We start from the raw sequence: 12,287 nt of genomic DNA, 5'->3' as shown, positions 1-12,287 counted from the left end.
AGCGCCTTATCAAAATGCACGTTAAGCACCTGTCATGTGAAAGGGCTTTAACACACTATTACTACCATATGATTTTCAATGAAGGGGGATATTAGAAGTAGTTATATGGTGCAAACCTAAATAAGGTACATTAAATCTGATTTCATTCAGAAGGTAAGGGCAATCCATAAGACTATTTTAAAAATAAAAGCATAACCTGAAATATCCTGCCTAATACTAAGTGGTGGTAATCTTAGTAGTTGCTCCATATTAGAATAATCATGATTTACAACAATGTTGTGAGTTCTAAATGCACAGTGTTTCAAAAACCTATGTTGAACAGCCTTTAATGTGTCAATATGACATTGATAGTATGGTGACCTAAGTTAACAACAATATTCCATATCAATATTTAATATCTTACAAGTAGGGATGGCGGTTTTTGACAAAACACCGGTTTTTGGTTATACCGTTTTTTTTTGCTTACGGTTTAAGCTGGCGGTTATAACCAGCCAAAAAAAAACCGGTTTCGGTTTTTTTAATCCAATAGGTTACATACAATGTTACATTTACAATGCACTTTAGTTTGCTATACTCCACTCGACTCGATACTCGATATCAATATGATCAAAATTAGTACATACAGTCGAACCCGCTTATTAGAATACCGGTTAAAGAAATATCCCGGTTTAAGGAATAAAAATTTGATGTCCCAAAACGTTTATACTAAGCAACCAATGATCGGTTATTAGAATATCCCAGGTATAGGAATAATTTTGCTTGGCACGAAGGCTATTCCTATAAGCGGGTTCGACTGTACTATTGAAAGAACATCAATATCAATATAAATAAAACACAATTTTTAATAAAACCATTTTATTCTGTTAATTATTATATTTATTTATTATTTTATTATTATTATATATTTATTGATTATTATTAAATATAATATTGGGACCGTGCAAGTTCGGCAAAGCGACCCCTATTTCTACGCTCTGCAACTTTATTCGCACTTTTAATTATATTGTCCAGTTATATTAGTCCTGGTTACTGGATAATTGTCAAGGCCATAGCCCAAAAAAATAATAAGAAGAAAAAATAAGATTCAGGTTATGCTATCAAAACGTAAACAATTGTATGTAGTAAATAAAATTAGTTATTAAAATGCAGTACTGCAGACAAAATACAATTAATTAAATTTGCCTTTATATAATAATTGCATATCATATCAATATTGTGGAGCAATATACCTATAATTTTTCTGCTTCAATGACAGAAGGTATGATATATACGTCAATTTGACAATTTCAATTGACAATATGAATTATTTAAGATAGTTGCAATATTTCTCCGCGACTCGCGCACGGTCGTTTCTCGTTTCCCTTCCAAGTACTTGCACACCGCGAATAGCGTAAGATTAATATACAGTGAGCATGTAAAGGTTGGAATAAATTCATTTTCTCGAGAATGGACGATTTTTGGTAAAAAAATCCCAAAACAGGTCAATTTTTATTTTCAAATTGCGACTTTTTGACATATGTATCATACTAGTGACGTCACCCATCTGTACGTGATGATGTCATCTATAATTTTTTTAAATGAGAATAGGAGTCGTGTGATAGCTTATTTGCAAGGTAATTCAATGCTCTATTCAGTAATATAAACATTAACTAATTATTTATACAGGGTGTCCAAAAAAAATTTTTTTTGAATTAAATTTATTGACAAAAAGAAGAATTTGTGTAATATATTTAACTTAAAATACATTTTACTGCTGTCAGAAAAAACAGGAAATAATGTTTATTTGACAAATAAATATTGTTTTTTGCATAAACTCAATATTAAAGCCGCCACCCACCTTCCTCTTAACAGTTTGAACATTTGATTTAAGCGAAAAGGAATGATTATTTTCCAAATAAATAATTTTTCTGTTTTCTGAGAACAGTAAAATGTATTTTGAACTAAATAAATTACATTCATCCTTCTTTTTATGTCAATAAATTTAATTCAAAACAATTTCTTTTGGACACCCTATATAAATAATTATGTAAATGTTTATATTATTGCATAGAGAATTAAATTACCTTTCAAATGAGCTATCACACGACCCCTATTCCCATTTAAAAAAATAATCGATGACGTCATCACGCCCAGATGGGTGACGTCAGTAGTATGATATATATGACAAAAAGTCGTAATTTAAAAATAAAAATTGACCTCTTTCGGGATTTTTTTCCAAAATTGTCCATTCTCGAGAAAATTAATTTATTCCAACCTTTACGTGCTCTCTGTATACATATTGCAATAATATACAATTTAACCCAACCATTTCAACTTATAAAAAATTTCCCAGACTCTTTCAAATGGGATTTAAAAAAATAATATCAACATAAATATTTTAAGATATTTTACTTAAAAATAAATTGGATAATGCAATTTATCTTTTATTTTTACTACCATCAAAAAAAATTATGTATTTCTTTTAACACGTTTGTATATTTGTATAATAGGTATTTACATTTTAACTCATTTAATACTTCCTGTATGGGTGTATCGTTTTGAAAACATAGGGAAATCCTTGGAGATTCGTATTCGTAATCAGTAATTCGATATTCATAGTCAGAACATTATTTTTGGTAATCAGAAAAAGTCATTCCCCCACTTTCAATGTCAAGAAGTGTGAAGAATTGATGATGTTTGCGTCTACTTCAACCAGATCACTTCTTATGTAAATATTATGATTACAAATACCTTTTCAAGGAAATATTATAATAAAACAATTGTTTCTGGCTGATGTGAGTTTGCACTTTCAGTTTGCTTCTGTATTTATAAAATAAAATTTGAATTATGGTTTTGTTTGGAATCATTACTTGAGAATAATAATTATGATTGGGATCCAAAATAATACCTAACCTAATCCTAATCACCGTAAAAACCTAATAACCGGTTTTTACTTTAAAAAGAAAAAACCGGTTATAACCGGGACAAAAAAACAGCCGGTAAAACCGGTTATTGCGAAGTAAAAAAAACGGTTTTAGGTTAAAACCGGTTGGTTTTTCCCATCCCTACTTACAAGGCAACAATAAACTAATCTAGTTGCTTTAGTGGAAAAATACTTACAATTTCTTATGACAAACCCAAGTAATTTAAAAGTCTTTCTGGAGATTAAGTTGATATGCTCCATCACACTTCCATCCTAACTCTTTAATGGAAGAGACATACTTAAGAGTTTGCCCATCTATGAAATAAGTTGTACCTATCCTCTTCACCCTTTCGGGTAAAACTGATATAACAACACTTATTAACATTTAAATGAAGACCATTCCTACTATTCCAATTGGATAGACGATCAAGATCAGCTTGTAGAGACAATTGATCTCTAAAGTCATCAATAACCATCTAGAACTTCAAGTCATCAGCAAACATTAAGCACTGACTACTCAAAAAACAGCTCATAACAGCTCATTAACAAATGTGATGAAAAAAATAGGTGATGTGTGTCCTCCCTGAGGAACGCCTGAGGGAACCATTATTGACTCTGAAGCATTACCAGCAACCTTAACTCTTTGACTATGACCTAACAACGAATTTTTGATCCATTCAACAAACTGAGCATTAAATCCCACAGAAAGCAATTTTGCAAGAAGAATCTGATGATCAATGTGTTCCAAAGCTTTACTGAAATCAGTAGGATATCTATGGCTTAGTGTGAAAACCTCGTATCTCATTATATTACAATTTTACATGAGAGGCACAAAACTGATTTTCTGCATAATATAACCTAACAACAAAAACTACCGTCACATATTTTTAATTTGAGCACATTGCGACAAATATCTGATATTGGTCAGAGCTGAAATTGTTAATTGATGCCTCAGAAGTCAAACGGTGTAAGTCAATTCTCCCTAAAAATGACTTATTGAAGTTTAACACACATTATTATATATAATAATATTATTTTTTCTATTGTTTGATTTATGAATATGTTACCCGTATTATGATAAATAAAGACGGTTTATTTGTTTTTAATAATTACTTATATTTCTGCAACTACATTCAGAAACATCTTAGTATCTCATTTTAAACACTTATTGACTTACACCGATTGGCTTCTGAGTAATGTTACTATTAAATTGTAAATACAAATATTAACTATGAAAAACACGTAAATATCCTTGCAGTGTATAGAGCCTTTGCCCAAGTAACTATGATAACCTCGTATATCTTGATATACGTGTTTTTCATCTAAAATGAGGTTGTGTTTATGATTATTTACGAGGTTTTCATTTTTCATAGCTTACTGCACACCTCCAGATACTAGGTTGATACAGTACAAATCTTTTGATTTAAGGTTCATAAAATGTTTCCATATGTCGAACTACCTTTTATTGTTTAACAAAAAACTTTTCTCCAAGTCGAATCTTTCAAATAAACACTCCAAATTAAGTACCAAATTCTTGGTTATAAATATACGTGGTATTCATACTAAATCAAGAGAGAAATTTATATACGTGGTTTATTTTTTCGGCTGTAAAAAATAGTCTGGTGTATTTGGATTTTTTCTAACAGTTGTAAATCGTGAGATACAAGGTATTCAAACTAACACCACCAAAATCTTATTTTCGAAAAAAAAATGAGATACGAGGTTTTCACACTAAGCCAACCATATTGCATCCACCTGTTTTTGACCCTCGATTTGCTTCATAAGCTCAGACTGATAGCAAAGCAAATTAGTAGCTTTAGATTTTTTTGCACAAAAACCATGCTGAGACTCTGATATAAGCACCCTGCACATCCAAGATAACTGTTTAGCAATCAAACTATCAAACAATTTAGGTATTGCCGACTGAATGCATATTTTTCGATAATTTTCTGTTTCTTTCTGACCTCATTTGAATATAGGTAAGTATAATAAAACTCTCCTTCCAAACATCAGGAAATAAAGGTGACTGTAATGATCTATTAAATAAAGTGTATAGCAGCATGGTAACAGTCCAGACGCACTTTTTCAAAAGATAATTGGGAACACCATCAGGTCCAGAGATAATCTTATTTGGAAGAGAATTTACACAATCAAAAATATCAATGAGGGTGATTTCAGAGACATTATAATTTGTGCCAACATTGTTATTAACGGGGATATTGGGAATCTGAAGGTTATTAACCCCAGGAGTATAGACAGATTGAAAGAATTACTTGAACACATTAGCAATTTCTTGCCCATTAGAAGCACACCGATCTCTGTAAAACATAGCTTTTGGTAAACTGTGACTAGAATGTTTATTATTAACATATTTCCAAAATGATTTAGGGTTGTTTATCATCTCAGCATCTATACCTGTAACATATTGATTAAAGCATATAACTGATAGCATTGTGTCCTAAGAAGAGAAAATTTACTACGTACTTTTCTCACATGTCAAAACTCTTAAGTTCCTGGAAAAACCATTTAGGAAAAGTTGATGTTCTGTATTTCTTCAGAGGTATAAAGTAGAAAATGCCTAGTGAAAGAATTTCATAGAACACATTAGTTGAAACATTAATATCATTGTGAGCCAAGCAATCCTGCCAATAGAGGCCAAAAAGTTATTGTCATTGCCATTTTTAAAATCATAAAAAAATCCTCATTGGTCTTGAAGAATTAGGTATATTTGAGATTTCCAAACAACATTCATAGGCAATATGATGCCGATTTGAATTAAATAGAGCATCGCTTGCTTTAGATACATTTAATTCCCTAACATTAACTAAATCTAGAAATACATTTCGGTTATTAGGAATGTTATGTTGATAGAACTTCAGAAAGCCAAAAGCTTGTGCAACATCCACTGCTGGATGCAGATCTCCACCTGGACACTGAACCATTACACCATACCCGTCGCATTTTTTCTTGCTTAGATAGGTGGGTTATGAGCATTTCTTGTTCCCTCAGTTTAAGTGGCGTTGAGTCATCTACTGTGCAGATTACACGGTGCAAAGTTGATGTTTCAGCCTGTGTCTGAAAATAAGTTCTTAAGTTAGCAACTTGTGTGTCCAATTGCTCACCTATGTCCATGAGTCCTTTTCTCCCTACTTACTGTGGTAATGTTCTTTCTACTGCACTGCGAGGATGATGTTTTTGTGCCTTTGTGAGAAGTGTTCTTGCTTTCCACCGAAGACCTTCAACATCCGTTTTTGACCACAATACTAGTGATGTTGATTATAGTTACTTTCGAGTATTCGTTACAAATCGTTACTTTTGTATAAAGTAATCATTTACAATATTCGTTACTTTGATTACTATGATTATTTTTGTTACTTTTGTATTTGAGTTATTGAGAGACAATACCAGTAATCATATCAAGAATCGTACAACTATTAAAAACTCCAATAAAATATTGTTTTTTCTCATGAGAATCTTTCAGTGCGTCACAGTTTTTCGATTTCTTTCTAACGCATTAAATTGTACGTGACAGAAAAAAACGTACGTCAGTGATTACATTTCTTCGGTGACATTTATAACATTTATTCGAGTTGTCAATAGATGGCGCTATAATCGAAAAAAAAGTATTTACTAATTATATAATATATCTACGAATATAATCTGTACAATATATAAGACTATACAAATCAAAGAAAATACCATTTTATAAATGCAATAAACACAATTGATTTGATTTTTTGCCAAATTGCAAATAAAATGTGACAACTGTCAGATTTAACTAAAATGTAATGTCACTAAAATGTATATTATCACGGACTTACCTTTTTTTCTATCATTTGTGATGCACTGAAAAATGCTCATGAAAAGAAGCATACTTACCTACTTATCTGCTTTAACTCCCCGAAGTCCTCCAACGGAAACATTTTCACCTTTTTGAAAATATGTGGCCACCATACACATATTTATTATAGGTAATCAGACTGGCGCTACGAAAATCCTCTTCGCTCATTTAAAAAAAATTGTCTTAAGTAATAAATACACTTAACTATTAATTAAAAATTGTCTTAACAAAAGCACTGAAATATTAGTTCGAAATTTTCTTAACAAAAACACTCAAATATTAGTTAGAAATAGCAACTATAAAAATATTTATAAAACTGAGTGTCGAAACGAATGCCAAACCTAATGAATTAATGGCGAGGACATCCAATACTACAATAATATGACGTCACGACCAATGAGGGCTGGCCGCTATAATTTGAATTTTTAATCGTCTTTAGGGGTCAAACGAAAGACAAAAAAAATTTTTTTCTTTGATAATATGTTTTAAATTATGTTCTGATGTGATTTATAGCATTTTTTTTTAATTTAAAATTGTATGCAAGTTCCCCATTCCTCAGCTTTCACTGTATTATTGATTTTTTGAATTGCTACAATTGTACTAACTTTAAGTTGCTTCGGAAAATATCTTTGAGCATTTTAGCGTTTAAGATATTATCATGAACTTAGCATTTACTGTCTAATTTATTAGCGTACATACATAATTCATTTAAAGATACTAATTTAAATTTTATTTATCAGTAGGTATAAGTTACTATTTTTATTACACCAGGTTTCCCTCAGTTTATCTAATGCCATCCGCTCTTTGTGAACACACACACACACACACAGGTTTCCCTCGAATATAAAGCTCCAACAATATTGTTGATACTTATAACAAAGCAACTATTGAACTGATTAGCGATTTCTTTGCTAGCTTGACATGTTGAATACATACCTGTTTCAAATTGATCATATTGAGGTGAACCTTAGGGTTTAATGTTCACTAAATTTTTTAATGTTGGGGTTGTGTCTAAATCATTTCTTTGGGGTTGTGTCTATATCTATCTATTTTACTAAAATAATACAAATTTTTTTTAGCTTTTAACATTTTAAGTACTTCATTACGATACCTTTTAAAATTACTCCACAACTGTTGTTTGAACGGTTCAAGTGATGTTTTAAAAGTTCTATATGCATTGTTACATAATCTTATAAGAAAGTAAACTTCATTATCAAATCATGGTAGCTTTGAGTTAAACCAGCAGATCTGAATAGGTTTTATTGATTGATATTGTTTTATTGATTTCAATCTCACAATTTAAAAATAACTCATTAAAAGTTGAGTCAACATACACAGAATTCAAATTTTTGTTGTAATACATTAAAGTAGTTTGAATTTTCAAAATATTAGTCTGACTTAAATTTCTAAATTTTTTAACATTATAATGCTCTGTACTTTTTATATTTCTCAGATTAACTGAAATAATGGAGTGGTCCATTAATTGTGGAGTTTCATGAACATTTGTATTATGACATTAGTATTTGACAGCACATAATCTACCAGTGTTTTAGATACATTTATCACTCTAGTAGGTTCTGTAACTAATTGGCAACTACCGTAGCTCAACATTTGATCATTAATTTTTTTGACATATAAAGTACTTGACAATAATTATTGATCTAAATTAAAATCGCACACCAAAATGAAACAGTGGTTCGTTGAAACTATAAAATCAAAAATGTTATCCAGTTCTTCCATAAACCTAGCATCTGACGATAACAGGAAATGATGTATGTATGCATCCTATGTACCAAGTTGATGTTAAAAAATTAACTTTTAAAAATACACAATAGTTAATTTTTTTACCAAGAGGAGTAAACTAAAAAGACAGATTCACACCTAAGAAAGTTACTAGAAAAGTCACCATATTCATCTTCTTTTTCCGTTGATCATATCAGCTTTCGATGATAATCCATACATATTATATTATACTAACACATCGCTAAAGAGTTCTAAAAACAACTGTTTTTATATAAAAGTATACTAAAAATCTAAAAATTAAAGAAATAATGCAGAAAATACAAAAAATTGTCGATATACTTAATTAACCTATAAAATGACAGAAGTGCCAAAATTTCATAAATGTCATTAGTGTCAAAATTTAATAACAGTGGAGTAAATTTGCCTGCGGTTGCACCAATTAGAAACAAGCATTACTGCGCGGTAAATTTGAATCACTCCTCTTGGTTAAAAAACAAACAATAGTACAGTATATCAAAAATAGACATGTCAGGAGCTTAGAGGAGTAAGGGCGAACCCGAAAAATGGTCATTTCAAAAAAAGTCATCTTCTTCACATACTTTTAAAGAATGCTTCTGTATATTATAACAGCATATTTCTCCCTTCATATATACAGAGTGGGCCAAATAAAAGGAGCCACCCCGATATTTGGCAGTATTTATTAGATTTTAAGAAAATAAAAAAATAGGTCAATTTTTGATCTAAGGGGGACACATTTTTTCGATACAAACATCTGTCATTTGTCAACTCCCTCCCTTCCACTTCCTCCACCCCTTATTTTTAAATAGGGAATAGGGGTCGTGTGCTAGCTCATTTGAAAGGTTACTCAATTCTCTATTCAGTAATATCAACATCGACTTAAAAATGTATACAGGGTGTCCAAGAAAAATTATTTTGGATTAAATTAATTGACACAAAAAGAAAAATGTATGTAATTTATTTTACTCAGAACACATTCTACTGCTGACAGAAAACAGAAAAAAATGTTTTTTGATAAATAGACACTGCTTTTTTGCTTAATTTTAATGTTCAAGCTTCCACCCATCTGCCTCTTGGTAGATTGAATATTGAATTTAAGCAACAAACAGTGTTTATTTATTAAATAAACATTGTTTTCTGTTTTTTATCAGCAGTCGAATGTATTCTGAGTTAAATAAATTACATGCATTCTTCTTTTTGTGTCAATTAATTTAATTTAAAATAATTTTTCTTGGACACCCTGTATAAATTTTTATGTCAATGTTGATATTACTGAATATAGAATTGAATAACCTTTCAAATGAGCTAGCACACGACCCCTATTCCCTATTTAAAAATAAGGGGTGGGGGAAGTGGAAGGGAGGGAGTTGACAAATGACAGATGTTTGTACCGTAAAAATGTGTACCCCTTAGATCAAAAATTGACCTGTTTTTTTATTTTCTTAAAATCTAATAAATACTGCCAAATATCGGGGTGGCTCCTTTTATTTGGCCCACTCTGTATATATATATATATATATATATATATATATATATATATATATATATATATATATATATATATATATATATAGTGGGGTTCCTACGGTCTCCTCCACATCCCACATTTCGCTCGCCATCGTTTTCTATCCACCCATTCGTTTTCGTCAATAGCTCTATCTGCCATAGACTGTTCTATGCCTTTCTTCCATGTTTCTGTAGGCCATCCTCTTCTTCTTCTATTTATAAGTGTATAATTTAATGCTCTTTTTGGCCATACCATACCATAGCAATTTCTTTGTTTCTATATGGTCAACCGTGGAATATAAACTCATTGTTCGTCGTCTTATTTCCTCATTTGGTACGTGTTCTAATCTACTGGTTTCGCCCTTCATACTCCTAAAATTTCGTAAGAAATAATATACCAATCCATTCATGTCAGAAATTGAACTGCATAATCGTCTAGAAGAGTAAGGGCGAACCCACAGGCTTTCGTTGCGTTTCCGTTCAAGGTTCGCCCCTTCTTTGTCGGCGCTCCGGTTTTTCTATAATTCTGTAGTGTAGCTTAGTAGCTTTAATTAGGCAATCCAAACCACGTGATTTTTAATGACAGGACGACTGGCAGGCAATTCAGCGTTGCCAGAGTTGTTACAATTGTACCAATTTGATACAATTAACAACCAAACTTTCGATACTAAAGTCTCCTAAAGTAAAAACCTAAAATTTTGTGACATAAGAAATTTGCTTCAAATAATATTAAACGACGTTTTTTAAGTTTTTGTACAAAATGTGTTGGTTTAGTACTTTGTGTCACTATTCCAGTCATTCCGGTGCATTTACAAAAATTTCTCTGGCAACACTGCACACAAGCGATTTTATTGGATACTTTATTTAAATTAAAATTTCAAATTTAAGATACAATGTGGTATTACTAGGTACCTAAAATAATAAAATATATATTACCCCGATGATTCTACCTAAAATCTAATTTTAGGGATGCTCAATATTATTTTTTATTAAACTTATAAAACATAAAATTTGTTAACCTAGCTTTCTTCAATCTTCCAAATTACTTAATTAAAACTTTTTAACTACTTATTAAAGTTTATTGCCGTAAGCAATATTTTTTACTATGTCACAGAAGTATTTAGCAATATTTACACGGACATAAAATACGAAAATTAGTTTAAAATACTAAAATAACACTATACTATAATATGCCTTCGATGTATTCATGCCAGCCGCCAGACATATTGGAATAGTTTGACAGATCGTTGGATTCCCTAATTGGAGAGATACAGAAGACGAAGAAACCGTAGATGATGAAAATCAAATTGGATTCAATTGAAGCTTTCTTTGTGAATTTTATTAAAAACACTAGTTATGTTTATTTTTATAGAATAAAAAGTATTAAACCTAGAATTTCCATACCGTAGGAAAAGATTAAGGGGTAATTTGTATAATAGTAGAAAAACTAAAATGTGCATAAAGTTTATTGTATATTGTAATTTTTATTCGTACTTGGCGATAAACTTTCCGCTTACAAAGGCGCTTTTCATTATTCTGTTCAACGCTTCTGAGAAAATATTGTAGTGATGAGCTGATGTACCGATAGAACGTGACACCGCCAAAACCCATCTTTACAAAGTGAATATAAGGCATCAATAAGAAGGATTATTATAGTAATTTTACAAGTTAATAGTTTATTTTATCAATTTTATTATTTTAGTTGAGAACAAGCCGTAAAATTAAAATAATAATTCCTAAGATTTACACGTTTTATTCACTTTGTAAAAATTTTTTTGTCAGCATTGTAATAATACAGATTATACACCGAATCCCTCGGTAGACCGCACGCTATAGTAGAAAGGTGACGATAAACCGCATAGTCTAGTCTAGTAGCATCACTTGTTCGCCTTTACTATTCTAACATGTTTGTAAACTTTAACTCAGTTTTCCCAAAACATCGTTTTTGCAGTTCGCCCTTACTCCTCCAAGCTCCTGATGTTTTGTGAAAGCCTCAACATTCCATCTGATTCCAGTCTTATTAGTAGTAGCCTTGGACATGATCCATTTGATTACTATCTGGAATAAGGTCGGAGAGAGCACACAGCCTTGCCTTACTCCTGTACAAATATCTATTTGTTCTGTTAACTTCTCTTCGTAGACTATGCTGCTGTGGACCCTTCGTAGAATAGTTTTATAATTCTGATATACTTGGGAGGCATTCCGTATTTCTCTAGTAATTTCCATAAGTCTTTGCGATATACACGATCAAACGCTTTCTCGAAGTCTATAAAGTTT

General features: G+C 31.0%; 1 protein-coding gene across 2 annotated transcripts in view; it reads left to right on the top strand.

Moving 5' to 3' along the window:
* LOC126879529 (zinc finger protein 501-like) overlaps positions 1–12,287 on the top strand; it is a 60,673-nt gene that overhangs the window by 12,270 nt on the left and 36,116 nt on the right. The window lies entirely within an intron of this gene.

This window comes from Diabrotica virgifera, chromosome 2, assembly GCF_917563875.1.
Source record: "Diabrotica virgifera virgifera chromosome 2, PGI_DIABVI_V3a".
NCBI lineage: Eukaryota > Metazoa > Arthropoda > Insecta > Coleoptera > Chrysomelidae > Diabrotica > Diabrotica virgifera.
Note: the sequence above shows the minus strand (reverse complement) of the source record. Positions and strands in the feature narration are given on the sequence as shown.